This window comes from Sorex araneus, chromosome 1, assembly GCF_027595985.1.
Source record: "Sorex araneus isolate mSorAra2 chromosome 1, mSorAra2.pri, whole genome shotgun sequence".
NCBI lineage: Eukaryota > Metazoa > Chordata > Mammalia > Eulipotyphla > Soricidae > Sorex > Sorex araneus.
The window spans coordinates 421,085,792-421,101,129 of record NC_073302.1 but is presented as its reverse complement, the minus strand read 5'-3'; positions in this window follow the sequence as shown (position 1 = coordinate 421,101,129).

Sequence of the window (15,338 nt, the reverse complement as noted above, 5' to 3'; positions counted from 1 at the left end):
AAAGATTTTTATATTTTATTTCATTACTTCCCATACTTAGTATGTCTTTATTTGCAGCATTTATATGCAAGTACTGTTCAAAAACAATGCTTGTTTTTGAAAATAAAAGCAAAACTATTTTTTAGAAATGTGAATAGGATTATTTTTTATATTTTTCAATAAGTAATCAGAAAAATGCTAATTTTTGTTATTTGAAAAATGCTAATTTTCTATAGATCATTTCATTCCAATCTTTTGAAAACCTTGTTTTCAAAATCAGCTTTATTGAAGGATACTTTATAATGATCTATAATTAATAATGATATACATTCACTGTAGCACTGTAGCACTGTCACACTGTCTTACTGTTGCACTGTTGTTCATCGATTTGCTCAAGCGGGCACCAGTAACATCTCCATCGTGAGACTTGGACTGGAGCTATAGCAGAGTGGGTAGGGCATTTGCCTTGCACACAGCCGACCTGGGTTCGATTTTTCCGTCCCACTTGGAGAGCCCGGCAAGCTACCAAGAGTATCCTGCCTGCATGGCAGAGCCTGCAAGCTACCCGCTGCATATTCAATACAGTAACTGTAAGTCATGTACAGTAACTATAAGTCATATACATTCCCACAACTATAAAATTCATTAAATATTTACAGATATACAAGACCTGTTTCAAATCAAGATATAGAATATCCTGATACTTCACAAATATTTCTCAACCCTTGCTCGTTTTTTTTTTTAATTGAATCACCATGCATTGCACAGTTACAAAGCTGTTAATGGTCGGGTTTCAGCCATATAATATTCCAGCACCCATCCATGCACCAGTGCACATTTCCCACCACCAAGTCTCTCCAGTTCTCCTCCTGCCACCCTCTAACTCTGCCAGCCAGCCTGTCTCTAAGGCAGGCACATATTTCTCTCTCTCTCTCTCTCTCTCTCTCTCTCTCTCTCTCTCCCTCTCTCTCTCTTTTTCCTTTTGTGGTTTCTGGGGTTTGCAATGCAGATACTGAGAACAAGCCTTGCTTTTTATCTCTTTGAAGTACATCTTTCTTTAGGCAAAATCAATAATCTTCCTCCTATCAGGGACAGCTAGATCACAATTTATAAGATTTTAAATCAATGTAATTATGCATGTGTACTTTTGTGTCTGATTTATTTTATTCATTGTATTTTTTGAAATATAACCATATTCATGAATAAGTAGTTTATTCTTTTCATTGTGTACCTCTCAGCCTTTTGCCTATATTTAAATTGAGTTGCTTGATTTATTAATAGGTTGTCTAAGTTTATTATAGCACTGTCTATAGCATTGTTGTCCCATTGTTCATCAATTTGTTTGAGCGGGCACCAGTAACATCTCCATTGTGAGACTTGTTACTGTTTTTGGCATATCAAATATACCACAGGTAGCTTGCCAGGCTCTGCTGTGCGGGCTAGATACTCTTGGTAGCTTGATGGGCCCTCCAAGAGGGGCGGAGGAATCAAACCTGGGTCGGCCGTGTCCAAGGCAAGTGCCCTACCTGCTGTGCTATTGCCCCAGCCCACCCTAAATCTTAGTGAAATAAAAATCAACCATTCTCTCTGACTTCTCTTTGGTGACCTAAACCATTCCTAGAGCACCAAAATCTGTATTCCAAATAACGAGTTGGTTCTAGGTCTATTAGGCCTTTGTCATTAGGAATAGGTCTACTAGGCCTATTCCTATTCCAGAACACATAATTTCAAGTCTCTACTATTATTTCTGTTAGCAACCCATTTGCAAAAAACAAACAAGCAGACAAAAAAACAATCATAAAGCAAACCATAAAGCAAAGAGCAGAGAGCATATCTGTTGGTCACCATATGGGCGGGAAGGGAAGGTAAGAACTGAGGAAAGTGAGTTTTTTTTAAATAAAATCACTATAAGATACAGTTACAAAGCTTTCATGTTTGCGTTTCAGTCATACAATGATTGAACATTGTATGCACACCCTCCACAGTGTGCATTTTCTACCACCGATGTCCCCAGTATACCCCCCTCCATTGCTCCCCTCCTCCCGCCTCTATGGCAGACAATTTCCCCCATACTCCCTCTCTAAATTTGGCTTGCAATACATATGGTTTGCAATACAGATACTGAGAGGCTACCACATTTAGTCCTTTATCTTTTGGCATTGGGGGATAATGCATCAGGAATAGAGAAGGGATCACTAAGTCAATGACGGTTGAAGGGATATTTTGGGTGGGAGATGTGTGCCAAAAGTGAGTTTTTGAGCCATGTAATCTGTCATGGTGGCTTTAACAACTCTCAATTTCTCTTTTTGAAAGGTCTTCTTGAGGTTGCTGTGAGAATTTAAAGAAGCACATAAGGTACTTGGCACATGGAAAGTGCTATGTAGAGCATAGACACTACTGTTAATGTCTCTGCTAGTAAAAAGGACAGTCACCACCCCAATGTCTCAAAAACAGCTGCCCTTCTTTTCATATTTATTTATTTATTTATTTATTTATTTATTTATTTATTTACTTATTTATTTTTTGGTTTTTGGGTCACACCTGGCGATGCACAGGGGTTACTCCTGGCTCTGCACTCAGGAATCACCCCTGGCGGTGTTCAGGGGACCATATGGGTTGCTGGGATTTGAACCCGGGTCGGCCGCGTGCAAGGCAAACGCCCTACCCGCTATGCTATCACTGCAGCCCCCTTATTTATTTTTTTAAGGAAGCATATATTTCTTTCCCAAGACAAAGTTTCTAAGTAGATAAGTCTAAAGGCTAGCATGAATGAATTGCTCTATAGATGGATCCTCCTAAGAAAGATCTATTGGACAAATACAAGATTAAAGTTTTTGTTTGTTTAAAGCCCATCTTTTCAACTTTCTGACCCACATGTCAACTCTAGCATCTAAATTTAAGATTAATAAAGTAAATATACTTATATATGTCTTCTTAATTCAGTTACTTCATTTCCTTTCTCAAAGGAAGTCAAAGAAATCATAATACAGACAATTGAATTCAGAGGATATCGTGTCTATGATGTCATCATCTTCCCTTCCTTTAATCCCCTAAAGTGTAGGGGAGTGATTTTGTTCATGTTTTCTAAAATGAAATGATTAAGAAATGATTTCTTATTTGTGAGTCTCCTAACATGACATGCGATAGATGGTCAATAATATTTGATGACTAGAATTAGTGCTAGAATAACACATGAAACCTAGAACTGTAGCACTATAGTACTGTCGTCCCATTGTTCATCAATTTGCTCAAATGGTCACCAGTAATGTCTCCATTGTGAGACTTGTTTTTACTGTTTTTGGCATATCGAATACACCACCAGTAGCTTGCCAGGCTCTGCCGTGTGGGTGGGATACTCTCAGTAGTTTGCTGGGTTCTCCGAGAGGGATGGAGGAATTGAACCCTGGTCGGCTGTGTGCAAGGCAAATGCTCTACCCGCTGTACTATTATTCCTGCTGCACATCCTAATATTAAGGATTTTGTTGAAGCTTTATGTTTATTTACTTTTTGTACCAAAGTGTGTTTTATTAATGGGAAAATATTAAATTTAGTACTTGTTCTGAAGTTTAAAAATGGGATCAACTTACAAAAAGTCAACTTAATGATGAAGTTTTAAGTGAGTGTGTATTTGAAAATTAAGTGATTGTGGTAGGGAGGAAATCCATTTATTCAGTTTTTTTCTCTCTAACACCAGCAGAAAGCAAGATAGCAAAATAAAGTGTCTTACTTTGAGATACTTGCATTGAATTTGTTCAGGTTCAGGTCGGGGCTTTAGTTTGTCCGGGTTTAGGTTAGATGTGCAGTTTATTTCTCATGCTAAATCACAGCTAAATTCAAGAACAAGGGATGCCATTTAACTTGCTCTATTTTCAATTGTAATGTAGGCTGATTTTTACCGCAAATGTCTCAGATGGTTTCCAGAGAAAGAAATTGGTGATGCCAATAAAGGTTTACTTTAGCTTCAGACTTTCCTGCATCACTAACATGAAAATAAGAAATTTGGAAGCAATAAATTTCTCTTAAGTATCCTTCATTCCAGCAAGTGCTTCATACTGTGACAAACATTTTCCTTGTTGGGGGTGTGGGGGGTTAGAACTCCTTCTGTCTCAGTTGACATCATTTAACAACTACTCCTTTTCCTGAACCATTTATGATCTCCAGTTAATATGTTAGAAATGTAATTAAAATCTGTATGAGTCATTAGTCCAATGAAGGATCACATAGTAGCACAAGTTTTGAAAACAAGGAAGGAAAAGTTGAATCTTATCATTTCATCATAAACTTTCATCTTGTTTCTTGAAAGTCTATTTTATCTATCCCAATGCCTTTATTTGCAATATTTCTCTTGAAATTTCTGTCAGCTAATAATAAGAGAAAAATAAACATCAGGAGCATAAAGAAAACTCATATCCTGGATTTCTTGTCAGGATCTGGAATACTGAAATAGGCTTTGCTTTATACTTGAACGTATGTCTAGTTTTATGGTCTTCAGATTCCAGATAAAACAGGAGCTAAGTAAGAAGAATTTAGAACTTACATAGATACTCAAATCTTTTTTCTAAATAAAAGAGAACAGAATTGCTCGAGATTTCATGGTATGAAAAATATACCCAAACCAGAGTCCTATTTGAAATCTGACAACCACAAAGTGATAAGTAAAAGAATTTCATAAATGCAAAAAAGGGGGAAGGAATTATCTTTTTCTAATATCTCTATTTTTCCTCAAGTTATTTTAGCTTGGTGTTTTATATTTTCCCCCAATAACTTCCTTTCCATTACTTGCTTTATTTTCCATTCTTGCTCACTTCTGTTCTCTACAGTACCATGTTCATTGTTAGGATAAAGGCCAAAAGCTTGAGTATGGTCTGTAGGCGACACCTGACTTCTCTAATTCCAAAATCTTTAGTCATCTTTCGGGGTCAGAGGACAAACCAAATTCTTTCTCATATCAGAGACTGTTAAATAATATGAAACAATACATGCTGTGTATTTAAGTATTTCTCTTGTAAATGTATCAAACATTCATATTAACAAATCATGTCTAATACTATTCCATCTATGGCATAATCAATTCCAGAACTACCCTAGAAAATGTTTATGTGAATCTCAGATTTTTTAATTTTATTTTATGGGTGATATTCTGTGGTTCTCAAGACTTACTTCTGGTTCTGTGCTTAGGGATCACTCCTGGGAGATCCTGGGAGACCATATGGGGTGCTGGGGATCAAACTTGGATTAGCTGCATTCAAGGCAATTAAGTGCCCAATCCTTTGGACCACCCTTCTGGCCTGTAATCCCAGATATGTTATGAAAACCTTACCCTAAAATGACTATTAATCACTAAGTCGGAATAAGTCATATCTTTCCGTATGTTATACAATACCTAGACTTCCTACTTTTAATAATTTCAGCACAGAATTATATATTATGAATGTGGTTTGAATATCTATCTTCATTGTATACTGTTCCATGAGAGAAAATCTGTGTCTTAGTATTTTCCCTCCTCCACTATTACAGTTCCTGACTCATAATGAATTCTTAATACGTTTCTAGGGGCTGCAGAGGTAGTACAGAATTCAAGGCACTTGCCTAGCACAAGACTGACCCTAATTTGATCCTTGTCACTGAATATGGTGTAAGCCCTGAGCACCTCTGGGTGTGCCCCCCACCCCGTTAAAGAAAAAATCCAATAAATATCTGTAAAATTAGTTAGATTTAAGGATATCTATAGATATCTTAACCATAAAACCCATCTGTCTGTAGCTGATTTCTTAGAAGTTCTTGCATACGTTTTGGAGAGACTATAGCATTGTATCACTGTCGTCTCATTGTTCATCAATTTGCTCAAGCGGGCACCAGTAATGTCTCCATTGTGAGACTTATTGCTGTTTTTAGAATATCAAATACGCCACGGGTAGCTTGCCAGACTCTGCTGTGCAGGCGGGATACTCGTGGTGGCTTGCTGGGCTCTCCGAGAGGGACAGAAGAATCAAACCTGGGTCAGCCGCGTGCAAGGCAACTGTACCCGCTGTGCTATCACTCCAGTTCTGAGTAACTACAGTCTCTCAAAATAGACAATTGTATCTTCTCTTTGATTTTTACAAAGCATTTGATAAGGTACTATTTTCTAACAGACTCAGCTGGTCCTATTTTAAAAATAAACTTACAGATAAAACTCATTAGCAATACACTACAACTTCCTGACTTTGTGGTATTAACTGTTTGTTATGCATCATAAATATATATGCATATACATATATACATATATATGAAGTTTTGCTTCACTGAAAATAAAGTAATGTTTATGTAGAAAGTCAAGGAACTACTAACATAAATGTTTATTATGCATCACTGTTTAACCAACATTATGATCAAGTTCATGAAAAATTAATTAGTATAAAAATTGAAGGATTATCTAGAACATTATTTGAAATCAAGAAAATACAATTTTGTGCTGTATTACTTTAGTTACATAAACCTCAATCTTATTTATATTTTCTATTTCAGTGTAAATAAATAATATGTTAAGAAAAAAATCTAAAGTTAAGTTGTGGGAAATTCTGAGGTAGTAAAAGAGCATCACAGATTTGGAATTACATATTTCTTAACATGATTTTTAAAGATGCTGATTTGCATTCCTGATAGAAAATTTAGCTTAAAACATAAGAACTTAATAATGATTTACGAGGTTTTTATATTTTTCAATTTGTGTTATGTAGTAATCTCTGCTTATTAGTATAAGGTATAGAAAATAATTGAACTAGTTCAACATTTGAAAGTGCTTGTATGCAATGTCACTTCTAGTTTCTTTCAAAATGGATAATTTAGAGAAATTTTAAAGACTATATTAAAGACCCTGCTTGAAATTCATACTGTATATGATTCAACTGCTTCATTTGTTCAAATGGTATGTACAAAGTGGCTGTTGTTTTGAAAATGCCAGTTAACTTGAGCATTTCAATGATTTTTTCATCAACTAAATCTTGCACAAAGGTGCTTAAGCAATTCTATGACATTAAGAAAATAAATGATGTAAGAATTCTGATCATACTTATACAGACATTCCTAAAATTAAGTCTCATTGAATATTAAACTCTCATGTTGCTTTGCAACCACATTTAGAATAAGTGCATTTTAGCACCAAGTGTCTGACCAAATTAAATTAAAGATACAGCACCATCTTATGGATATTTTTGTATTTGAAAAAATTGAAAATATAAAAATCTCTTTTGAGCTTAGGTAAGGAAACATTTTATTGGGAAAAGGTACTGAGGGAGAAGAAGAAGAATTTAATAAGGAAAATTATGTGGTATTAAATAACAAATATGTGCATGTGTGTATGTGAGCAATGCATGCGTCTGCATGAATGTGTCTATTAAGATATGGTAAATAAAAACACAGACAGATGTTTAATTCTTTTTCCCTTTAAGATTTATAATTCAGCTGGAAAGACAGCACAGTGGGTTAGGCACGGCCTTACACCCAGCCGACTGGCTTTGATCCAGCCTCCCCCACCCCCCATAGTTTCCTAAGCCCCATCAGGAATGATCCCTGAGCACAGAGTCAAGTTAAGTCTCGAGCACTGCTGGGTGCAGCCCCGAACATCCCCGCATAATAAAATGAATATTTCAACTAAGAAGGAAAATAAACAACTATTATTTCAATACAAATTCATAAGTGTGAAACAAGACATATGGCCCAGAATACTGTCTGTCTCATAAGGACAATGGGCATCAGTGCTTAATACTTTGCAAAAATCGAAACTAGCAGACTTGGAGACACATTTCCTGAAGAATCTGAGAAATTCAGATATGCTCATAAACCTTTACCTATATCTTATATAAATAGTCATAAATTGTTATAAAATGAGCTAGCAGTTAAATGTTTTCACATGTGACTTAGTCTCATTTCTATGTTTTAAATGGAGCTATCTTAAAACAAACACTTCCTAATATTTCTTATTTATTTTGCATGGTCAGTTTAAGAAGATTATGGACAAATTGATGGATACCCCCAATAATAAGATGCGGTTGTATTTGTACATGGCTCATATCCTTAATTTTTAGTTCATAGTAGTTATCTCATATGGATCAGAAGTCATACATTATTTCCCAAGTTCTCTGATCAAAACACAGATGCAGTAATTTTTAGTTATTTGGTAATTCATAAGAACTCTGGAACAAATCCTTAGGAAAAAGTCCATGGAAACCATGTAATTTGCATTTAGTTTTAAGACTTCTGGACTCCCTGGAGATTTCATCCACGCTTTATGACTTAGAATAGCATTTTTTTGGTTAAGACTGTGAATGGAAGTATTTTGGGTCATATCCTGAGGTGCTCAAGGATGACTCCCAGCGGTGCTGGGGACCATATGTGGTGCTGGGTCCCAGGGATCAAACCGAGGACTGCCGCATGAAATGTTAGTGTCTTAACACAGCAATGCTGGCACTGCAATTTCTGTTAATTAAACCACATTATAGGGTCAATCAGTTAGTGGTATGTCCAGCATCAAGGGTTAATCCCTGTACTATCTCTCCAGTTCCAGCACATTGAACTTCTATTTCTTAGATCATAATTTTAATATGTGACAGCAAAGGGCATGACTACAATACAGACAGTTAGGGGCAGGAATGAATGTACAGCAGGCGGGGCATTTGCCTTATATGTAGCTGACCTGGATTCAGTTCCCTTAGCACTGCCAGGAGTAAATCCCGCATTCAGAGAGTAAGGAGTAAGCCCTGAGCTCCTTGGGTTTGGCCCCCAAAACAAACACAAACAAACCAAAAAAAATCAATCAAGCAAAACTGAAACAGTCATCTTGTGGAGGAGAGATTCTATTATTTTTCTGTCTCTGTCTCTCTCTATCTCTCACACACACACACACACAAACATGCATTCATGCCCATACATCACAGACTTAATTGGTTGAAAAATAGCATTATTGGGGCTGGAGCAATAGCACAGCGGGTAGGGCGTTTACCTTGCATGAGGCCGACCCAGGTTCTATTCCCAGCATCCCATATGGTCCCCTAAGCACCACCAGGGGTGATCCCCGAGTGCAGAGCCAGGAGTAACCCCTGTGAATCTCCGGGTATGACCCAAAAAGCAAAAAAAAAATAAAACCATTAATGGGGCTGGAGCGATAGCACAGCGGGTAGGGCATTTGCCTCGCACACAGCCGGCCCGGGTTCAATTCTCAGCATCCCATATGGTCTCCCGAGCACTGCTAGGAGTGATTCCTGAGTGCAGAGCCAGGAGTAACCCCTGAGCATCACTGGGTGTGACCCAAAAAGCAATATATATATATATATATATATATGTAAAGAGAGCTATATATAACTATATATATACAAATATATTACATATATAACTAAATATATACATATAACTAAATATATACATATATTTAGATCCAAGACATTATGCTAGATGTTAAATTAAATACTTCATGCTGCCAAATACATAATTATTTTGTATATAGTAATCTAAAGCTACGTTGCTTTTTTTTTTTTTTTTTGCTTTTTGGGTCACACCCGGCGATGCACAGGGGTTACTCCTGGCTCTGCACTCAGGAATTACCCCTGGCCGTGCTCAGGGGACCATATGGGATGCTGGGATTTGAACCCAGGTCGGCCGCGTGCAAGGCAAACGCCCTACCCGCTATGCTTTCTCTCCAGCCCCGACGTTGCTTCTTTTTTGTGTTTGTTTCGAGTCACTCTCAACAACTTTTCTTAGGGATCATTCCTGGCAGGGATTGGGGGACCATATATAGTTCCTAGGATTGAACTCAAATTGACTTAATGCAAAATAAGTGCTTTATCCATTGCACTATATCTTTGGCACTATTTTGCTAGTTGTCAATCTTTTCTTCCTTACTTCTTTTGTTGTTGATTATGTTGTGATGAACAAGGATCATACAGCCTGACTATGGTGCTTACACATTTAGATTGTGGTGTTTGTCAGAGGGTTCATATAAGATTCTGGTTCTTGGTTACAATGCTTACCAGGGGCCAAAGATTTTAGCTGTATTTCTCACATACATTATGGTTGTAAAGCTGACAGCGGGTCACTTGCAGTGCCAAAGATTACAGACAGTAGAGCTTTCAAAATAATCTTGGCACATGTGGTGGCTCTAGGGATTAAATTCATGACCTTGCACATGCAAAACAAATGTTTTAAGCTACTGAGCTATTCCTCTGGGCCTTTTATTGCTAATTCAATGTAATTTTTTAGAATAATTAATTCGTAGCAGATTTTATGAAAATTTATGAAATATTAGATGTCTGATTTAAAACAGAAAAAAAATCACCCTCACTCCATCTCTTTAATTGCAATACTGTCCAGAGGTTCATTTCTTCAACGTAGTTCAACCTGTATATCCTTAAGTCAGGTGGAAAGAATAATATTTTAGAGTAAATATTTTCTGAATAGCAAAATAACTTAGGTATGTACATAACAATGAAGACTAAATATTCTTAAAATGTGAACTTCAAACCTCTGGGGGTCCATCAAAAAATGGGGAAAAGAAATGAACAGAAGTTTCCCCAAAAAAGAAATACAAATGGCCAAAAGGCACATGAAAAAATGCTCCACATCGATAGTCATCAGGGAGATGCAAATCAAAACAACAATGAGATATCATCTCACACCACAGAGACTGGCACACATTCAAAAGAACAAAAGCAACCAGTGCTGGCATGGATGTGGGGAAAAATGGATGCTCTTTCACTGTTAGTGGGAATGCCGACTGGTCCAGCCTTTTTGGAAAACAATATGGACAGTCCTTCAAAAATTAGAAATTGAGCTTCCATATGACCCCTCAATACCACTTCTTGGAATATATCCTGAGGATGCAAAAAAGCACAGTAGAAATGACTACTGTACCTATATATTCGTTGTAGCACTGTTCACAATAGCCAAAATCTGGAAACAACCAAAGTTCCCTAAAACAGATGACTGGTTAAAGAAACTTTGGTACATCTATACAATGAAATACTATGCAGCTGTTAGGAGAGATGAAGTCATAAAATTTTCTTATAAATGGATAGACATGTTAGTATCATGCTAAGTGAAATGAGTCAGAAAGAGAGGGACAGACATAGAAGGACTGCACTCTTTTGTGGAGTATAGAATAACATCACATGAGGCTGACACCCAAGGACAGTAGATACAAGGGCCAGGGGGATTGCCCCATAGCTGGAAGCCTGTTTCATGAGCAAAGGGGAGAAGGCATATGGAATAGAGGAGGGATCACTAACAGAATGATGGTTGGAGGAATCAGTTGGGATGGGAGATATGTGTCCAAAGTAGATAATGGACCAAACATGATGACCTCTCAGTGTCTGTGTTGCAAGCAATAATGCCCAAAAGTAGAGAGAGAGTATGGGGAATATTGTTTGCCATGGAGGCAGGGGGAGGGTGGGAAAGGGGGGTTATACCAGGGATATTGGTGGTGGGGCATGTGCACTGGTGGAGGGATGGGTGTTTGATCATTGTGTGATTATAAACACCCCCCCCCAAAAAAAAACACCTCTGGGGGTCCTTGAGAATCTGTTAGGAGGATCTTTGAAACTATTTTCATAAAAATAATATTTATACATTGCCCCTCTCTGCTGTTCTTCTCCCCTTCCTCCCCTGCCCCCCACCCCCCCGCCCCATTAACATGCCACTGCACATGTAGATAGTGCAGGCAGTAGATTCCTGTTGGAGCTTTTTTTTTTTTTCCGGGAGTTTTTTTTCCCTGTTGGAGCTTTAGTAGCAAACAAAACAATGGTGCTAAAATCTAATAACAATCATTGTACTCTTCACTAGCACACATTCAAGGGGGGAGTGGGCATGGAGTTGGATAGAGTTTCAAGAAAGATTATTTCTAATTAAAGCAATATGCATTTATTTTTGATAAATTTGACCTCTGGGCACATTTAAAGAAAATATTGTGTGACATGAAACCAGAAGCATAACAAACCCTCTGCTGCATAGTGAAGTTCAGTAACTGTCTCTGTAGGAGATGCTGTTATTTGAATTGGAAGCTGAACTACTTGCTTTTTCTTAGAATAGCATTTTCACTCGAGACTGGAAAATTATAATTATTCAGGATTAGGTTTAAGACAGACATTTTCTCAAACATGCCTGAACTGAGCTTGTAGCTTGAAGGAAAGTGACTGACATTATTTACCTGTGAAAACGAGAGCTTTAAAGCAAAAATTATATCTTATTTAAACTTGTATTTATCACTGAGAGCTTGATAGTTTTCTAGTACTTAATACATTTTAAAATAAAAGTTGACCCCCCAAAAAAAGAAAAAAAAGTTGCGGTTATTGATAAATGTAGTATTTTGAAAACCATATATTGAAATTATTTGGATTTCAGAATATCTCTATTGATCCCAATTAACTAATGTTTTCCAAATGACTGCTGAATCACATTATATTGTATATCAAGTAAAAGATCCACTCAAAGGCAAGATAGAGTTATTATTTAAAAAAACTGTTAGAGTGATGAAAGATTATTCACATGGTTTTCGATTTTACTAATTTTTAAATTATTTTTATTAAGTTTCATTTAATTTAATTTTAAATTTTAAATTAAACAATTTAAAATTAAATTAAATGAAACTTAATAAAAATAATTTAAAATTTAAAATTGAATTAAATTAAATTTTAAATAATTTTTTATTAATTTTATTAATATTAAATTTCTAGGATTTGTGTATAAAAAGACTATTCATAATTATATCAAAGGGTTGTTGGGGCCACAGCAATAGTCCAGCTCGTAGGGCATTTGCCTTGTATTCCGTCAACCACGGTTTGATCTCCAGCAGCCCATGTGGTCTCCAAAGCACCACCAGGAGTGATCCCTGAAAGCAGAGCCAGGAGAAAGCCCTGAACACAGCCAGGTATGACCCAGAAACAAAAATAAAAACAAAAGATTGTTAAAGTCCTCATGCTTCCCTTTGAAATTGTGTATCAGCATAAAGTTTGATTTTCTTCATTTACTTCAACCTAAAAAGTGTATGCAACAGGTTCTGCAGAAGCCAACACGATAATCTACATGAGTCCCATTAAGTCAGACATTATATTTATCTAGTATAAAATAAATGTATAGTATATAATAGTTTTATCATTAAATGAACTAACAAATGGCTAAGTCTAAATTTCTTTTTTGCCTACCCAGCAGTAGCCAGGGTGTACCAGTAAGCAGGCTCTATGCGGGACTCAGGAGACCACATGTGGTGCCACAGATCGAACCGAGGTCTAGGCACCTTACCCACTGTGCTCTCTTTCCGGTTCCCCCTATTTCCAAATTTCTGGTTTACTTTTCTAAAATTAGAAATACTCATAAATATATCTCACATGAACAGAATCTGTTTGATGTCTTTAATAACTTTTTAAGAGCATATATGTGGGGCTGAGAGACAGTATAGCTGGTAAGGTACTTGCCTTGCAGGCTACCATAAAAGTTTACAGATTGCATGAAATATTAGATTCCTGACAATTTAAAATAGGAATAAAATCATTCACACAACCCAACACTATATGCGATGCTGGAGTCTATATGATCGATCCCCTGATTACAGCCAGAAGTGATCCCTGAGCACAGAGCCAGGAGTAATTCCTGAGCACAGCTGGGTGTAGCTCAGGCTCTACCTCCCCCATCCCTAATATAAGTGACACCTGAACATTAGCTTTGTTACTGTTGCAGAACAGGTCTAAAGTAAATTGTTATTAAAGTCAACTTTAGTTTCTTTGCTTTCCTCCAGTAAAATGCTACTTCAAAATATCTCTAGGGCTGGAGTGATAGCGCAGCGGGTGGGGTGTATTCCTTGCACATGGCCAACCCAGGTTCGATTCCCAGCATCCCATATGGTCCCCTGAGCACTGCCAGGAGTTAATTCCTGAGTGCATGAGCCAGAAGTAACCCCTGTGCATCGCTGTGTGTAAGCCAAAAAAAATATATCTGACCCTTATTGTAATGGTGCAATAAAAAGAAAGTAAATCCTCAGTGTTCTCTTTATCTGTTTTTGAAAAAAAATATGAACCCCTCCCAGTGATGACAGGTTGGAATCCAGGGATAATATCTGGCTAAATTTGGATGTCTAAACTTGGAGATACTTGAGGCTACAATGGGTTCATATGCTACCAGAAATTTAAGAGTCTTATCATTCCGGGCCTACATTTTATCACTTCCTATTGAAAAACAGTTATCAGTTTTTGTTGCTTTGGGGCATTAGTTATACTTTTACTTTGTTTCTTTATATCCCATATATGAAAGTTATGATTCTATCATATGTCCCTCCCCTTCTAACTTCACTCCACATGATACTATCCAGATCCATCTATGTAGGAGAAAATTGCATGATCTTTTATTTTTGGTAGTAGTATTCCATTATGGATATGTACTATAGTTTCTTTATTCAGTCTTCTGTTCTTAAACACTTGAGTTGTTCTAGACTTGGGGTACTGTGAATAGTACTGCAATGAACGTAGGAGTGCAGATGTCTTTTCTGCATAGAGTTTTGGAGCTTTGGGGGTAGGTACATATTTGGGATTTTCTTTTTTCTTTTTCTTTTTTTTTCTTTTTGGATAACACCCAGTGATGCACAGGGGTTATTCCTGGCTCATGCACTCAAGAATTACTTTGGGCAGTGCTCAGGGGACCATATGGGATGCTGGAAATTGAACCCAGGCTGGCCGCATGCAAGGCAAACGCCCTACATGCTCCAGCACCTATTTGGGATTTCCTTTAGTCTTCTTTTGTAAGGTGCATATTTAGAAATAAAAACTCTAAGTTATATAAAGCACAAAAAATGCTCAGAGCCATTTATTACTTTGTCTATCATTTGATCTTATAGTTTGTTTCAATAATGAGCTAAATACTAACATAATTACAGTAACAGTAAACTAGTTTGCATTTACTAAGACTTTACATACAATATATCAGACAGCTGTTTTTTTGTATTTTGTGCACATTATCTTATTTAATCTTCACAATCCTATGTATAATGTATGTGTGTGTTCAGTGTGAACTTTGTGTTCATTGGTCCATTTAAGCTCACATTTGCAATGATTTTTTACTCTTTATCTGTAAAACATCTGTCCCAGAACAATTCTTTCAGAGGACTAGAATTCTGAGTCTTAGTTCAATTCTAAAAGAAGAAAAAAACTGAACACAGGAAGAAAATGAATCTTTTTAAACAAAATGAGTTGGCCAGAAAGATTATTCCTTCTTGAGACAAAAGCACTCATTTTAAAGACTTTTTTAAAAAATGTTGCTTTACTTGCAAATGCATACTCCTTTTACTAGTTGGATTTGTGAGTTCACAGTTTTCTCATGTGCATTTTCAAAACCGGTTCTTCTAT